Source organism: Capra hircus (assembly GCF_001704415.2).
Source record: "Capra hircus breed San Clemente chromosome X unlocalized genomic scaffold, ASM170441v1, whole genome shotgun sequence".
In the NCBI taxonomy this organism is placed as follows: domain Eukaryota; kingdom Metazoa; phylum Chordata; class Mammalia; order Artiodactyla; family Bovidae; genus Capra; species Capra hircus.
In genome coordinates, this window is record NW_017189516.1 from 14,333,026 (window position 1) to 14,351,710 (window position 18,685).

The following is an 18,685-nucleotide window of genomic DNA, read 5'->3' on the forward strand; positions in this document are numbered from 1 at the left end:
GTCAAGACACTTTTGGTGAGGCATAGATAGATTGTGAATCTCTAGTCAGTTTACTATTCCTTTTCAAGAAAGGTTTTCAGGTCTTTTAAGTTTTCAGAGATAAGTGAGAACTTAAAGCCTTTATTAGTACATATTTGGGTGAAGACAATTATTTGAAAAAAGCTTATTTTCTAAGATTGATCCAGTTTAAAGGGTGGCAGAGAAAATGGAAATAATTTCATTTTCAAGTTTCTTCTTATTGTCCAAGATTGTGGCAAAAGAAGGGTGTGACAACAAATAATAGTCTTTGGTGTGCTCACCCTATGACTTGCTTGCTACCTTTGGGGACAAAAGAAAAGCTAAGGTCTTTTGCAGTTAAAGTCATGTCCTACAATTTTCCTCACTATTTCTCCAAATAGCCTCCTTTTTACCACCACAGCTGGGGGTTCCCAGGTGGTGCTAATGGTAAAGAATCCTCCTGCCAATGTAGGAGACACAAGAGATGCAGGTTCTATCCCTGGATCAAGATCCCTTGGAGTAGGAAACGGCAACTTCCTCTAGTATTCTCGCCTGAGAAACCCCATGGACAGAGAGGCCTGGTGGACTACAGTCCATGGGGTCACAAAGAGACAGAAAAAATTGAGCACATAACACACACATACCAGCCACTAGATGTCCTCTGATTGGAGATTCTAGATTGAAGGGAAGTAGATGAAGGCTGCCCTTCTATTACTGAGTCCAAGTTCACTCTGCTCACCACATGACAGGCCAATGAATCCCAGAGATGAGGTGTTGAGGCAAGAAAGATGACTTTATTCAGAAAGCCAGATGACTGAGAAGATGGCAGCCTAGTACCTCAAAATTACTGTCTTGCTGGGTTCTGGATGCCAGGTTCTTTTGTAGAGTCAGAGAGAAAGAAGCAATGAGGAACTAAAGTCAAAAGGTAAAATAAAGAGTGAGGCAATGGGGAAGTAAAATGAAAGGGTCTTCAGTCTTGCAAAACATCCCCAAAGGAATGGGCAGTATTTGGAAGTGGTGTGTTAATCTCTCTATTCACAGATGGATATAGGGACAGATTATCTCTCTATTAGCTGAACAAAGGCCCTTTAGTTTACAATCAGGCAGAGGGGCAGGTTCCTCTGAGGCAAGCTATGATCCTAATAACAAAAGCAAGGAAAAACAAGTCAAAGAAACAGTTTCACATAGAGTTAGAATTGGCTCCTTCTCTGCAACAATTTCCCACTGTCAAAGTCCATTCCACAATTTTGTGGAAAAAAAGAGTGTAAGGGCTGGCGGCCGAGAGGAGCCACCCCACATCCGAGGCCAGGGCGGCGACCAGGAGGAGCAACCCCACGCCCAAGGCCGGGGTGGCGGCCGGGAGGAGCAACCCCATGTCCAAGGAGTGGTGGCTCTGCGGGCACTGGAGGGCCTAGAGGAGCCATCCCACGTTGAAGGACAAGAAGGGTGGTGGGAGGAGATACCCTTCATCCAAGGTAAGGAGCAGCAGCTGTGCTTTGTTGGAGCAACCGTGAAGAGATACCCCAAGCACAATGTAAGAGAAACCCAAGTAAGATGGTAGGTGTTGCAACAGGGTATCAGAGGGCAGACACACTGAAACCATACTCACAGAAAACTAGTCAATCTAATCACACTAGGACCACAGCATTGTCTAACACAATGAAACTAAGACATGCCCGCAGGGCAACCCAAGACGGGTGGGTCATGGTGGAGAGGTCTGACAGAATGTGGTCCACTGGAGAAGGGAATGGCAAACCACTTCAGTATTCTTGCCTTGAGAACCCCATGAACAGTATGAAAAGGCAAAACGATAGGATACTGAAAGAGGTACTCCCCAGGTCATTAGGTGCCCAATATGCTAATGAAGATCAGTGGAGAAATAACTCCAGAAAGAATGAAGGAATGGAGCCAAAGCAAAAACAATACCCAGCTGTGGATGTGACTGGTGATAGAAGCAAGGTCCAATGCTGTAAAGAGCAATATTGCATAGGAACCTGGAATGTCAGGTCCATGAATCAAGGCAAATTGGAAGTGGTCAAACAGGAGATGGCAAGAGTGAACGTCGACATTCTAGCAATCAGCGAATTAAGATGGACTGGAATGGTGAATTTAACTCAGATGACCATTATATCTATGACTGCGGGCAGGAATCCCTCAGAAGAAATGGAGTAGCCATCATGGTCAACAAAAGTGTCCGAAATGCAGTACTTGGATGCAGTCTCAAAAACGACAGAATGATCTCTGTTCGTCTCCAAGGCAAACCATTCAATATCACAGTTATCCAAGACTATGTCCCAACCAGTAACGCTGAAGAAGCTGAACGGTTTTATGAAGACCTACAAGACCTTTTAGAACTAACACCCCCAAAACATGTCCTTTTCATTCTAGGGGACTGGAATGCAAAAGTAGGAAGTCAAGAAAAACCTGGACTAACAGGCAAATTTGGCCTTGGAATGCAGAATGAAGCAGGGCAAAGACTAATAGAGTTTTGCCAAGAAAATGCACTGGTCATAGCAAACACCCTCTTCCAACAACACAAGAGAAGACTCTACACATGGACATCACCAGATGGTCAACACTAAAATCAGATCGATTATATTCTCTGAAGCCAAAGATGGAGAAGCTCTATACAGTCAACAAAAACAAGACCAGGAGCTGACTGTGGCTCAGATCATGAACACCTTATTGCCAAATTCAGACTTAAATTGAAGAAAGTAGGGAAAACCGCTAGACCATTCAGGTATGACCTAAATCAAGTCCCTTATGATTATACAGTGGCAGTGAGAAATAGCTTTAAGTGCTGGGAGCCAGCGTGAGGAATTCCACCTGTGACAAGGTCATGAGGCAGAGCTCTGATGGCAAGGCTAATCAGACCTCAGGTTTTCCCCCTGGAATTTCCTGAGCATCCACCCCCCACCCCCCGAAATAAGAATCTGACTGCTTTTCCACTCTTCTGATATTCTCTGTAGAAAGTCAATTCAGGGCTTTAGTCTTCTGCATTTGAAAGAGTGTTTCAATCCAAAAACCTCTCTGATGGCTTTCTAACCTGCCTGCAGGACTCGTACAGTTGCACATGTGATTGTTTGAGGCCTCCTGACTGCAGGAGGCACAGGAAGCTTAAAACATCCTAGGAATGTAGGGGCTTCCGAAGAGTCAAAATCATTAGAATAGGACTGATTAAAAGTTTAATTTGTTGAGCCAATACTTGCTGCCAAATTTTCATATCCTTTATTTTTAGATATAGTTGGTATATAGAAAAACAAGTAGTAGACCTGGTATTAGCAACATTAGATCTTTGAGTTAAGTACCTTCTTTGTTATAACCCACTGCACCTTTGTTCTATAGAAATGTAACTTTGGTGCTTTAAGGAGATGCAGATTAAAGAAAAACACTTAAGGGAAACGAAATTAACATTCATTAAGGAAGAGAGCCAAAAAGTGTTAACAAGCCTCTTGGCCAGAAGATAATGTAAAGCACCTGAGACCTTTTGTATACAAAAAGATATACAGAAAGAGTCTGGGCTGCTAAAGCTACATAATTTTGTATTACCCATTGATCTCTATGTATAATCAAAAGTATAAAAGGCCTTGAAGGACAATAGAAGGGAAGCCAGTCGCTGGACTGGTTTCCCCCGTGTCTGCTCTTTGCTCTAATTTCAGGCTGAATTCCCATCTGGGGCGTGGAGGCTCACTATGTCTATTTACTTGTCCTGGCTTTTAAGAGCCATAAGAGAGAGAGCCCAAGGCAGGGCACTCTCCAATATTCAAATGGGCGCTGGTGGCCTAATGTAGATGGTGCAAGCTCCTTGTCTGGAACTTTATTGGTTTTCCACGTAACCCAAGTTAACCAGCCTCTTCTCTCCACTTAATTTTCCTACTACACTATTTCTTCCTAATCTAATCTTATATTAATAAATAAATGTTTTTCCTTGCCGACTCCGTCCACCCTTTGAATTCCCTGGATCCACTGGGGCTGGACCCCAGCATTTAAGGGCCTAGATCTGATATATAGAGTGCCTGATGAACTATGGAATGAGGTTCATGATATTGTACAGGAGACAGGGATTAAGACCATCCCCATGGAAAAGAAATGCGAAAAAGCAAAATGGCTGTCTGGGGCGGCCTTACAAATAGCTGTGAAAAGAAGAGAAGCAAAAAGCAAAGGAGAAAAGGAAAGATATAAGCATCTGAATGCAGAGTTCCAAAGAATAGCAAGAAGAGATAAGAAAGCCTTCTTCAGCGATCAATGCAAAGAAATAGAGGAAAACAACAGAATAGGAAAGACTAGAGATCTCTTCAAGAAAATTAGAGATACCAAGGGAATATTTCATGCAAAGATGGGCTCGATAAAGGACAGAAATTGTATGGACCCAAGAGAAGCAGAAGATATTAAGAAGAGATAGCAAGAATACATGGAAGTACTGTACCAAAAAGATCTTCACCACCTGGATAATCACGATGGTTTGATCACTCATCTAGAGCCAGACATCCTGGAATGTGAAGTCAAGTGGGCCTTAGAAAGCATCACTACGAACAAAGCTAGTGGAGGAGATGGAATTCCAGTTGAGCTGTTTCAGATCCTGAAAGATGATGCTGTGAAAGTGTTGCACTCAATATGCCAGCAAATTTGGAAAACCCAGCAGTGGCCACAGGATTGAAAAAGGTCAGTCTTCATTCCAATCCCAAAGAAAGGCAATGCCAAGGAATGCTCAAACTATCACACAATTGCACTCATCTCACACGCTAATAAAGTAATGCTCAAAATTCTCCAAGCCAGGCTTCAGCAGTACGTGAACCGTGAACTCCCTGATGTTCAAGCTGGTTTTAGAAAAGGCAGAGGAACCAGAGATCAAATTGCCAATATCCGCTAGATCATGGAAAAAGCAAGAGAGTTCCAGAAAAACATCTATTTCTGCTTTATTGACTATGCCAAAGTCTTTGACTGTGTGGATCACAATAAACTGTGGAAAATTCTGAAAGAAATGGGAATACCAGACCACTACCTGCATACCATCTTGAGAAATCTGTATGCATGTCAGGAAGCAACAGTTAAAACTGGACATAGAACAACAGACTGGTTCCAAATAGGAATAGGAGTACATCAAGGCTGTATATTGTCACCCTGCTTATTTAACTCACATGCAGAGTACATCATGAGAAACGCTGGACTGGAAGAAACACAAGCTGGAATCAAGATTGTGGAGAGAAATATCAATAACCTCAGATATGCAGATGACACCACCCTTATGGTAGAAAGTGAAGAGGAACTAAAAAGCCTCTTGATGAAAGTGAAAGAGGAGAGTGAAAAAGTTGGCTTAAAGCTCAACATTCAGAAAATGAAGATCATGGCATCTGGTCCCATCACTTCATGGGAAATAGATGGGGAAACAGTGGAAACAGTGTCAGACTTTATTCTGGGGGGCTCCAAAATCACTGCAGATGGTGATTGTAGCCATGAAATTAAAAGACGCTTACTCCTTGGAAGAAAAGTTATGACCAACCTAGATAGCATATTCAAAAGCAGAGACATTGCTTTGCCAACTAAGATCCATCTAGCCAAGGCTATGGTTTTTCCGGTAGTCATGTACGGATGTGAGAGTTGGACTGTGAAGAAGGCTGAGCACCAAAGAATTGATGCTTTTGAACTGTGGTATTGGAGAAGACTCTTGGGAGTCCCTTGGACAGCAAGGAGATTCAACCAGTCCATTCTGAAGGAGATCAACCCTGGGATTTCTTTGGTGGAATGATGCTAAAGCTGAAACTCCAGTACTTTGGCCACGTCATGCGAAGAGTTGACTCATTGGAAAAGACTCTGATGCTGGGAGGGATTGGGGGCAGGAGGAGAAGGGGACGACCGAGGATGAGATGGCTGGATGGCATCACTGACTCGATGGACGTGAGTCTGAGTGAACTCCGGGAGTTGGTAATGGACAGGGAGGCCTGGCGTGCTGCGATTCATGGGGTCGCAAAGAGTCGGACACAACTGAGCGACTGAACTGAAATCACCCGATCATTCTGGCTTAGTCAGATGGATCTTTCTGGGAGTGTACACCTCTTTGCCAGTGTTACAAACGTTGAGACTTGTCTTCCTTTTGTTCCTCTTTTGAAAAATGCATGTTTTATACCTGACATTCTCCAGGGGATCTTCCTGTCCCAGGGATCAAATTCAGGTCTCCTGCATTGTAGACAGATTCTTTACATTCTGAGACATGAGGGAAGCCCAAACTTAGAATATTAAACTTCAAATCCACAGTTTCAAGTTAAGAAATTCAGTGATTTTCTATGAATGGGAAGATGCAAGAGTCACAGCTCATCAGAATTATTTCCTTGGTATGTACCTCAGCCTTTTAGAGCCTGTAACTCTGCATTCTCAGATTTTCCTGAGGTTTCACCACAGGGATTGGATGCAGTCTGATGACTGCCAGGTGGCAAGCATTCCTTTCCTCAGGTTTCACTGACTTCATGTTGAAGGGCTGCAACTGCTGATTCCATTCCTCAGGTATTCCCTTCTTGGCCATGTATTTGACCAATATTTGAGAGATATTTCATGATCAACTGTTGTCCAGTGGAGCTGGGAGGCTCGTCCTAATTCAGGCAAACTTTGATATCCCACTCCAGGTGATAAGTTTTGGATCAGACCCCATCAATAATTAAAAATTCTCTGGATTATAGCAATAATCCAGGAGACATTTTCCCTGTATTGCTTCTCGTTGATTCCCTTGTTGCTTCTTCCCATACCTAGAATTACACTATTGCAATTATTTTATGTTACAAATGTTATTTCTCCAAAATATTTAGCCATAGATGTTTTGTTGGAGGCCTAGTTACACATCGGTTACTGCAAGAGACAATAATCTTATAAACAGGATATAAGTAATGTAGACAATGATAGACTGCAGCAGGGAGACACAAAGCACAATTTGAAAACAAAGAACAAATTCAAATAATGATTATTATGACTGGTGATAATCCAGATGCAATAATCAAGTGACTAATGAAGCCATAACTGATTTAATGAGGTATCTGTAGTTTCATTATACTGGCCATGCACACTTATGCATGGCTTAATCTTTGAGACAAGCATATGTTACTTGGAAGGATCAATCAGGTATAGGGAAAAAGATAAATGTTCCAAAAGGCATAATCGAGCAAACTATTGCAAGTCATACTTAATTGAAGGAGTTTTTTTTTACACCCAGAAAACTCAGATTTAAACCAATAATCCTTTTATATAGAAACCATACAAATTATAACCATATTTACCAGTTTACTCAGTACTATGTAAATAGACCTTCTTTGTTAACAGCTTTATGAAGTCATCATATTTCTCAATAGAATTCTTCAATGTTTTACCCAGTTCCGTATAATGTTCTGGAAACTCTTTTTCATAAGTCTTCTCGAAGAGGAAGCACTTTTACAAAGGTACCAGAGTGAAATCATTACAGTCTATATTAACAAAAGACTTAAAGATGGCAAGTGTAAATCTGATTACAATGCAATTCACCTTTAAAACAACCTAATTACTACTGTAACATACAGCACCTTCAAACAACAAAAATTATGACTGATTATATTCTATTAGGACATATCAGATTCTAGGAACACCTTATAATCTCTAAAATATCTGTAACATTTGCCAAATAATGTAACTTAAGATTTATTACTCATTTCAGAACACCTCCCTGATAGCTTAACATATCAAATGAACCTGATTAGTTTAATATCTCCCTTTGGCGTATCTTGGGACCACTTTGAAGCACCCCAAAGCTATCTAGAGGTCAAATTAACTTTATTTTAATTTGATTTGGGAAGTCCTGTCAAAGGAACACCATGAAAAACATTTTAAAATACAACAGGTCCATAGATAACTGTTAAACTTAGCCAATGTGGCAATAAAAGATTTCAAAGGCAAATATAGATTATTTTAAGAAGTATATAAGCTTGAGATCTGTTATCAAAATCAGTTTAGCATCTTCAGAAATCTTGTTCATTTTAACAGAGAGAAAAACCAAATTTACATTTTGTACCAGGTTACTTTAAAATTTCATTTACTCAATTAAACTTATTTTAGGCTTAGTCAATCCTGACTGATGATGTACAAAACCCTTTTGGGGGTCTGTTTTCTACAAAACTTTCATCACTAAACATTTCAGCACAATTTAAACTTTCAATTTGTAAAATATCTGGAGAAATCCTAAAACATATATTTCTAAAAGTTTATTCAAAACTCTTATTTGTAATTTGTATTTTATTTCCTTAAATATTCTTTATCTTTAAAAAAAAGCCAACCTTCTATTTCATTTATATTCCTTTAAAAGATTCTTTACATTGAATTGGGCCACCACTTACTTGTAGGTATGTCACTTAGCTTGCTGTTGTGTTACAAAGAGATCATACTGAGGCTCAAGGTCTAGTGGAAGCCGAATAGTCCACCATCTTGGCTCACATAGCCATCATTTTGATGTGGAACTTTTGTAACTGTTTCCATAGCCTTCCTGTGAATGTCCTTGATATTAAAGCCTTTATTGTAATAGCATAAAAGTACAAATCTATTTATAAATGACAATGTTTCAGGAAGCGGGATCCCTTCCAGGGCCTGAAACTGGGCTCTTGTCTAACACTCAAAAATGAATTGTCCAAGGAGATACATGTGCTGACAAAGCAAGAGATTTTATTGGGAAAGGGCACCTGGGTAGAGAGCAGTAGGGTAAAGGAACCCAGGAGAACAGCTCTGCCATGTATCCAGTTTTATGGTGATGGGATTAGTTTTATGGTGACAGGTTGCCTTAACCCAATCATTCTTATTCAGAGTCTTTCCTGGTGTCAGCCTTGTTCAGCCAAGATGGATGCCAGCAAGGATTCTGGGAGGTGGTCAGACACATGGTGTCTCCCTTTGACTTTCCCCAAAGTCTTCTGGTTAGTGATGGCTTATCAGTTCCATGTTTCTTACCAGGGCCTCCTGTCATAAAACAATTCATGCAAATGGTTACTATGAACAACTCATGCAAATGCCTGGTCAAGGTGGGCGGTTTCAGTCAGTGTGTTTTCCCTAAAAACAAGACTTAAAAGTTGGTTAAACATCTGACTGACTGATAAAGACACTTGGACAATGTGTGCTTAGTTTCTCAGTCATGTCTGATTCTTTGCAACCCCATGGACTGTAGCTTGTCAGGCTCCTCTGTCCATAAAGATTCTCTAGGCAAAAATATTTAGGTGGGTTGCCATGCCTTCATCCAGAGGATCTTCCCAACCCAGGGATCGAACCCAAGTCTCCTGCACTATAGGTAGATTCTTTACAGTCTAAGCCACCAGGGAAGCCCAAGAATATTGGAGTGAGTAGCCTATCCCTTCTTACACAATACTTATTCCTTAAGTAATCAGAGATGTGAAAAGCAAATATAAATCACTTAAAGGCAAAGGAACATATAATCTATTATCAGAAATGCATTCCAAGAAAACATTCCTCTGAACAGAAAGAAATGCCAAATCCAACTCTTAGCTTACTCCCAACAAGATTCATTCACCCAACAAAATTCAATCCAGTCTTAGGAAATCCTGATCATGCATAACTCTTTTTATTTCTTTTTTTTTTTCTTCCCACCTTCTTCTACTGAAACATGTCATAGTTTCCCTAACTATTTTCCACAATGAGGTACATTTCTTGCTGACAAATTTGTAACAGATGTAATACCTTATTCATGTTAAACCTAGGCACAGTGAAAGTATTATACTTAATATTATATTTAATATGCTGTGACTCAGGGCATATCTATATATTGTAATTAGACAATAAACTTAAACATTAATTCTAGATACTAATTTCATATTAAATACTTCCCAGTTGATGTGAACCTGAAAGTCATTTAACTTAATTTCTCTTGTATTTAGAATAGTTTTTTTTCTTTTGGTTTATAAGTGCTTATATTGTTATTTAAGCCAATTAAATAGAGCTCTTTATAACCATCAACCATGGCAATGCTATCCTCCCCAGAATATAACTATAAACACACAAACAATGAGGCCTCAGTTCTTACTTCAAGATTTAATGTCTGAATCAGGTACAGCAATGTGAAACCCATCAGTTTACCAAAAAGATTGGATTAAAATTGGGGTTCTCACAGATGAAACAAGTCAGACTCACTTGGCTAGATGGCTAAATATTAATATTCGCAGGAAAAGCAATTTCTAATTACCTGGCAAAAACTAACTTCTAAATTACTTTATCCTCTCTAAAATTTGCACTTCAAAAAGACAGCAGAGATAAGATTACCAGACAAGAGAGGATATTTGCATCTCAAAGATACAGGCAAGTTCTTTCACAAAGTTCTTTCTAAGATGACTTTGTTTCCCCTTTGTTTAATATTTACAAGCTTCAGAAAATGAACAGGGAAAATTTGGGGAGTGATGAAAGGATTTTTGGAACCAACCTTCTGGTTCTGTGAAGACTACATTTATAAACCAAAGACAGTTTGTTTGTCCCTCCTTTCCCACAGGAATTGAGTGATCCCTCTAACAAGGACTGACACATCTATCCACCCACATTGGAAAGCTTCACCCCTTCCTCTACCCTAAAGAAGGCCTCTCAAGATCAGAGGCAACACCCATGCTCCCGTAAATCTATCTGGACCAGGGAGGAAAGAGGCAAAGGCAACAGGAAAGATAAGAAAGACATACTGAGGAGCCCGCCCTATAATTTCAAATAAGGAAGACAGACTGAGGAGTCTGCCCTATAATTTCAACAGCCTAGTCCTCAGCTTAAGGGTAGAGGGCCCTTAAGGAAAGGAAGGCCCTCACCAATTTGGGTGGCAACTACTGTGGCACAGTGAGCTGTGTGCCTTTGGAACATATCAGAGAGTAACCCTCTGAGTAAGCCACAGAGTAAGTCGGAGTTCCCCAATTGTTCCCACAGACACTCACTTGTTTGCAGAGGGTTCAAGGAGAAAGAAATGAGAAAACTGTAGAGAAAACCTTAGAGGAAACAGCTAGTTCCAGATGTCTGAGCATTACCAAAGTAACCAGAGTAAACCAAAGCCTAACCAGTCGGAAAGTCACATTAACATGACTTCCCATTCTCATTAGACCAGTGATCTTTCTCCAAAGTGTCTTATAAACGGAGTTTCCCTTTGTTAAGTAGTTAAAATAGGAAACAGGAGTCCAGAATGGCGGTGGCTAAAAGACAAGGAAGGGAAAAGCACAGGAAAATAGAACAAAGAAAGGTCTGAGGACCAGAGTGAGGACCTCAGGTAGAACTGTCATGCGAGTGTATGTTCCTCGGTTCTTTGTCTCGTCACAACAAAGATTTGGAGCGACGAACATTAAAGCCCTCAGCGCGTCACAGCTCTTGGGTCTTGGACAAACTGTGTTATAGCTCTTAGGCAAATCAGTGTTACAGCTCTATTTTATTTAGAAGATAGCAGGATAATCCATCCTCGAAGTGTGAGGGCATGCCAACCCAAAGACTTGAAGAGAAGAGAGTGGAGGAGCCTGTGGGGGAGGGAGAGAGAGAGAAAGAGCACATGCACGTGGGAGAGAAAGAGAGAGAAAGAGCACACGCATGTGAGAGAGAGAGAGAGAGAGAGAGAGAGAAAGTGCTTTGGCTCCTCCTTTTATATGTTTTTTTTCCTCCACCTGAGCCTGCCCTATGCAAATTGGGCTTATCCAGGAGTGCTGTTTGTTCTACCTGAAGTCTTCACTCTGGTCCTTGGACCTTCTTTTGACCTTCCTTGTGTTTTAGCCACCATCATTTTGGACTCCTTTTCCCTATTCTACCTACCTAACATTCCCCCCTCAAGAGATGGGAGGCCCAATTCTTTGAGAATAGGGGCGCCGAGGTCTTTCTGGCTACTTCCTGCTGAACTGGGGCAGCGAGGGGTATTGGGCCTCCCCCTCTTGCTAGTCTCAAGCCTCAGAATCCTTACAGCGGTGTCCATCTAAGGGTGTGTGATATTTTTCGTGGTCAGCTGTAGTTTTATATCTTTGTTGAACTCTCACTGCATGTTGTAGCTAGTTGACCTGGGCAGAGACAAAACGGGTTAGACAATTGACAGTACATCAAATAATCATAAGCATCATCAATATAGCATAACAAGGACTAGTAGGGACATTCAGTTCAGTTCAATTCAGTCGCTCAGTCGTAGGAGCATTAGTAATTTTTAAATTCACATCGCCAGGATGACTCAAGTCCCTCCTTGTTCAGTGATCAGAAGATCTATCTCCTGTCTGTTTTGGAGTACAATCTCTGTCAAGCTGTGTTGGTTATTTAGAGCTGTCCTGAGAAATCTTATCCCCAGAAACTAGATTTTGGGGGTGTTCATTAGAATGTCACTCATTGGTAGTCCTGAATAGGTATCTGAGGTCTCCCAGGGGCTCACAGGTGTATTGAGTGTCCTCTTCTGTTTTCTTCCATGGCTTGACTTGTGAGTAGTGAATCCAGGTGTCATATCCTGGTACCTTAACTGCTGTGGGGGTAGAAAGTATTACAGGGTAGGGGCCCTTTCATGTGGGCTGGAGTTGAGCCTTTGGGGACCCATCTTTCCAGACTTTAATTAGGACTTGAGTCCCTGGAGCATATAGTGGTGACTCCTTAGAATCTTTTGGGTCCTGGTCCATACCCCACAAGAGTATATCCTGGTGGAATTGTCCAATGGCCATGGTATAAGACTGACGGGTCTGAACCTCTGGATCTAGGAAGAGGTCATTGACATAAACAAAAGGTCTCCCATATTGCATCTCATAAGGACTAAGACCAAGCTGTTCCTTAGGGGCAATGCAGGTGCAGAGGAGAGCTATTGGTAAAGCCTCCTTCCATCCCAGGGAGGTCTCCTGGGTTATCTTTTTTATCACTGATTTTAAAAATTGATTGGCTCTTTCTACTTTTCCTGGAAGAATGAGGCCTCCAGGCACAATGGAGATAATAAGTAATGCCCAATGCTTTTGAGACCCCTTGGGTGACCTTGGAAGTAAATGATGTCCCATTGTCACATTGTAATGACCTGGGCAGACCAAATCTTGGAATGATTTCATGGAGCAGTTTTTTTATCACCTCCTCAGCCTTCACAGTCTGGGTAGGAAAGCCTTCAATCCATCCTGTGAATCTATCTATCATGACTAACAGGTATTTATATCCTTGAGAAACTGGCATCTGGGTTAAGTCCATCTGTCAGTCCTCTCCTGGGTAGGCCCCATGTTGTTGGATGGGCTGGGCCAGCTGAGGTCTTTGAGCTCCTTGGGGGTTGTTTAATTGGCAAGTGGGACAAGAGGAGACCACCTGTCTTATAGTTGTTTGGAAGCCTGTTCCTCTGAAGGACCTTTCTAGTAATCTTTGGAGGGCCTTTTCTCCTAAATGAGTAGTGGCATATAAGGAGTTAACCAACTTCCATTGGAAGTTCCCAGGCAGAAAAAGGAGTCCCTCCTTTTGGAACCACCCCATATGATCTTCTTGAAAGCCCTTGCTCTTAGCTTTAAGAGTCTCACCTTCAGTATATGAAGGAGTTTCTGTCAAATTAGTCTGCGGAACTAAGATGGCAATCCCTATTAGGTCATAGTTCTGTAATGCTGCTCTCTTAGCTGCCTGATCAGCTGCTTGGTTCCCTTGTGCCACTTCTGTGCTCCCTTTTTGATGTCCTTTACAGTGGGAGACTGAAACCTCAGTGGGCAGATGGACTGCCTCCAAGAGTCGAAGAATCTGAGCACTATATTTGATTGAGGACCCTCGGGTGGTCAAGTGGCCCCTTTCTATCCGAATAGTCACATGTGCATGTAGCACCAGAAAGGCATGCTTGGAATCAGTGTAAATGGCTATTCTTTTTCCTTTTCCCAGCTCTAAAGCTCGAGTCAGGGCTATGAGCTCAGCTAATTGGGCTGAAGTACCTGGCAGAGGCTTAGCCTCTATGGTCTCAAAATTGGAGACTACTGCATACCCGGCTCTTCTTTTTCCATCCAAGACAAAGCTGCTTCCATCAGTGTACCAGATTTCCTCAGGATTGGTCAGAGGATCTTCTGACAATCCCTCTCTGGGTTTTGTCCAGTGGTCCAAGGTTTCTAGACAACATTGAAAGGGGAGAGAGCCCCCCTCAGGGGTAAACAGGAGGGTGGCTGGGTTAAGAACCTCACAAGGGGATATAGTGAGGCCTGGATTTTCCATCAGCATTACTTGATATCTGAGGATTCTTTGATCAGACATGCATAAATGGCCTCTCCATTTAGGGGTTATTTTACTTGGTGGCTGGTAAAAATAGTTAGTTTGCCCCCAAAGGAGAATTTTAAAGCATCTTCTATCATGATTGCAATAGCTGCAAGATTTTGAAGGCAGGGGGGCCAACCTCGAGTAGTTGGATCAAGCCTCTTGGATAAGTAAGCCATAGGCTGGGGCTCAGATCCCTACCTTTTAGTTAACACTCCCAAAGCTATTCCCTTTCATGGACATAAAGTTGGAATGCTTTTTCTGGGTCTGGCAACCTCAAGGCAGGTGCCTGAGTTAAGGCCTGTTTTAGTGTAGCCTCCACCTTCTTTTGAGGAGTTTCCCACATCAGTGGGATTGAATCGTCTCGTCCCTTTAAACTTTCATATAAGGGCTGGACAATTAGACCATAGTTGGATATCCAGATTCTACAATATCCAGTTAGTCCCAGGAAAGCTTGCAATTGTTTTCAAGTCGTGGGGGAGGGCAACTGGATGATTCCTTGTACCCGATCAGAGGACAGCCTCCTGGACCCATGTGTAATCTGAACTCCCAGGTAAGTGACCTTTGTCTCGACCATCTGTGCCTTAGCACGGGAGACTTTACATCCCTTTTCTGCCAAGAAGTTTAGAACCTGAATTGCATGTTGTTGGGCACTTTTCTCATCTGGAGAACAGATTAGTAGGTCATCTATGTATTGTAATATTTTTCCATTAGGTCCCAGGTCCAGATCTAGGAGATCCTGGCTAAGGGCTTGTCCAAACAGGTGGGGGCTATCTCTGAACCCCTGAGGTAATACTGTTCAAGCCATCTGTTGGTATTTTTCTCCTGGGGCCTCCCACTCAAAGGCAAAAAGATATTGGGATTCTTTAGCCAGTGGTATGAAAAAAAATCCATCTTTGAGATCCAAGACTGTAAACCACTTGGCACTGGGTGGGATTTCTCCCAAGATTACATAGGGATTGGATACTGTGGGATGGAGGGGGACTACAGCTTCATTTATGATCTGGAGATCTTGAACCATTTGCCATGTTCTATCTTTTTTTCTTTACTGAGAGGATTGGGGTGTTACATGGCAAACTGGTAGGGACCAATAGCCCACAAGCAAGGAATATATTTATTAAAGGCTGTGACCTATTTCTGCTTTATTGACTATGCCAAAGCCTTTGACTGTGTGGATCACAATAAACTGTGGAAAATTCTGAAAGAGATGGGAATACCAGACCACCTGACCTGCCCCTTGAGAAATCTATATGCAGGTCAGGAAGCAACAGGTAGAACTGGACATGGAACAACAGACTGGTTCCAAATAGGAAAAGGAGGACGTCAAGGCTGTATATTGTCACCCTGCTTATTTAACTTATATGCAGAGTACATCATGAGAAATGCTGGACTGGAAGAAACACAAGCTGGAATCAAGATTGCCGGGAGAAATATCAATAACCTCAGATATGCAGATGACACCACCCTTATGGCAGAAAGTGAAGAGGAGCTAAAAAGCCTCTTGATGAAAGTGAAAGAGGAGAGTGAAAAAGTTGGCTTAAAGCTCAACATTCCGAAAATGAAGGTCATGGCATGTGGTCCCATCACTTCATGGGAAATAGATGGGGAAACAGTGGAAACAGTGTCAGACTTTATTTTGGGGTGCTCCAAAATCCCTGCAGATGGTGACTGCAGCCATGAAATTAAAAGATGCTTACTCCTTGGAAGAAAAGTTATGACCAACCTAGATAGCATATTCAAAAGCAGAGACATTGCTTTGCCGATTAAGGTCCGTTTAGTCAAGGCTATGGTTTTTCCAGTGGTCATGTATGGATGTGAGAGTTGGACTGTGAAGAAGGCTGAGCACCAAAGAATTGATGCTTTTGAACTGTGGTGTTGGAGAAGATTCTTGAGAGTCCTTTGGACTGCAAGGAGATCCAACCAGTCCATTCTGAAGGAGATCAACCCTGGGATTTCTTTGGAAGGAATGATGCTAAAGCTGAAACTCCAGTACTTTGGCCACCTCATGCAAAGTGCTGACTTATTGGAAAAGACTCTGATGCTGGGAGGGATTGAGGGCAGGAGGAGAAGGGGACGACCGAGGATGAGATGGCTGGATGGCATCACAGACTCGATGGACATGAGTCTGAGTGAACTCCAGGAGTTGGTGATGGACAGGGAGGCCTGGCGTGCTGCGATTCATGGGATCGCAAAGAGTCGGACACGACTGAGCGACTGAACTGAAGTGAACTGTAGTCCCACCCAAGCCTCTCTTTTGAGAAGGTATTGTTTCCGGTTAGGAAACCAAGTGTGATCTCGGAGAGTGATGACCGGTTCAGCTTGGTGGGCTCATCCAGGAATCCCCTGGTCCACACCTGGGGGTTAATTTTGGTTTCCCATAGTTTTTGGTCCCTCTCTATTGAAGGTGTAATGGGTTCTTCAGTAGTAAGCAGGAGCTGTAGAGCTCTAGGGGCTGAACAACTTCCCATCACAAGGATGGTCCCCAGTTAAATGAGTATATTTCTTCCCAATAAGGGAGTAGGACACTCAGGGACCACCAGATACTGGTGGGAAAATATTTGTCCATTGCAGCAACAAAGAAGTGCTCAGGTGAATCTTTTAGTAGTTGCTTTTTCCTGTAGCACCCAAAATGGTACATCTTTGGGAAGAGAAGGCTCCAGAGTAGGAGATCAAGACAGAGTAGGTAGGCCCTGTGTCAACCAAGAAATTCTCGGACCTACCTGCCACATCCAGTTGCACCCTTGGCTCCAACCCCGTGATGGTTATCTGTGACAGGCAGGCTGGCTGGAGTGGGCCGCTTCAGTCCTCTTGAACCATGGTGAGGGTAGACTTGGCTCTTGACCTTGAGGCCCTTGGGTCCCCAGGGCAGAGTGCCGCCCAATGTCCCAGTTGATGGCATTTGTGGCAAGCTGTTCTAGGAGACTTGTCACAGTTTGGGCACTCTTTGGCCCAATGCCCCGCCTGTCTACAGATCAGGCATTTGTCTCGTGCCTTGTCCTTCAATGACTCAGGGCTTGCCATAGGGCTTCTCTGGAGGGTGGCCAGCATGTGGGCATGCCTTGTCTCTTTCTTTCTCTCCTTCTCTTGGGCCTTGGTCTCCTTTTCCTGTTCTCTGTTATAAAAGGTATTGGTGGCTGTCTGGACCATCTTATCTAAAGAAGCGGCAGAGTCCTGCTGTTGTAGCTGTTGTAACTTAATTCTGATATCTGATGCTCATTGGGACAGGAATTTGTCCTTTAAAATCACCTGTCCCTCGTAAGAGTCTAAGTCCACATTGGTAAACGTTTGAAGTGCCTCTTTTAGCCTTTCCAGAAAGGCAATGGAGTTCTCATTGGGCTCATGAGTTATTGCTGAGACTGGGCACAGTCCCACAAGTAATAGGCTTCCTTTCATTTCCATGGGTGGGCTTCCTTAGGGGTAAGTCTTTTTGAAGCTTATGCTACCCAGAACTGTTGCAACCTGAGAGCCAGGCATCCCCGGGTCAGGGTGAAGATCCCCAGGCAGGCTGAGGTGTGACTGCCTCCTAGAGATCTAATCTCCAGGCAGGCCGAGGCGTGACGACCTCCTGGGACCCCTGGGACTAGTGGATCCCCGAGCAGGTTGAGGCGTGACAACCTTCTGAGGACCAGATTCCTAGACAGGTCTAGGCATGATGACCTCCTGGGACCCCTGGACTGGAGTTTGGGTGTCCCCAAGGTCTCCAACGTGACCAGTGCTGGGTAGAATTAAGGGGTTTGTAACTCATTGCTAGTTTGCCCACCGTGGACGGAAATAGATATGATGTAAGTTCATCCTACCTAGTACTGTTGCAACCTGAGAGCCAGGCGTCCCTGGGTCAGGGTGCAGATCCCCAGGCAGGCTGAGGCATGACAGCCTCCTAGAGATCGAATCCCCGGGCAGGTCGAGGCGTGACGGCCTCCTGGGACCCCTGGGACTAGCGGATTCCCGAGCAGCTTGAGGCGTGACAACCTTCTGAGGACCCGATCCCTAGGCAGGTCAAGGTGTGATGACCTCCTGGGACCCCCGGGACTAGCAAATCCTCGAGCAGGTTGAGGCATGACAATCTTCTGAGGACCAGATCCCTAGGCAGGTCAAGGCGTGATGACCTCCTGGGACCCCCGGACTGGAGTTGGGCGTCCCCAAGATCTTCAGTGTGACCAGTACTGGGTAGGATTAGGGGGTTGGATATCATCGAGTATTTCCCTCCCAAGGCCAGCTCTTTTCTGGTTGTCTCTCCAGAAGATTGTAGAGGCAACCTTGTGGGTCTGGATGGGGCCCAGGCAAAGAGCATGAAACAGGAAGGAAGGGGGCAGAGCACAACCTTTGAAAGAATGACATAGCACAAGGGTATAATATAAACCAATTAAAATCAATTGGGTTCAAGATGACAAGTCAAATTCAGATACTTAATCCCCAATCTATAAGCCAACAGACACACCTCAGAGGTGGCAGGACAGCTCCAAGGCATGGTCAAAAGAGGGAGGAGTGGGTGGTTCCCCAATGGTAG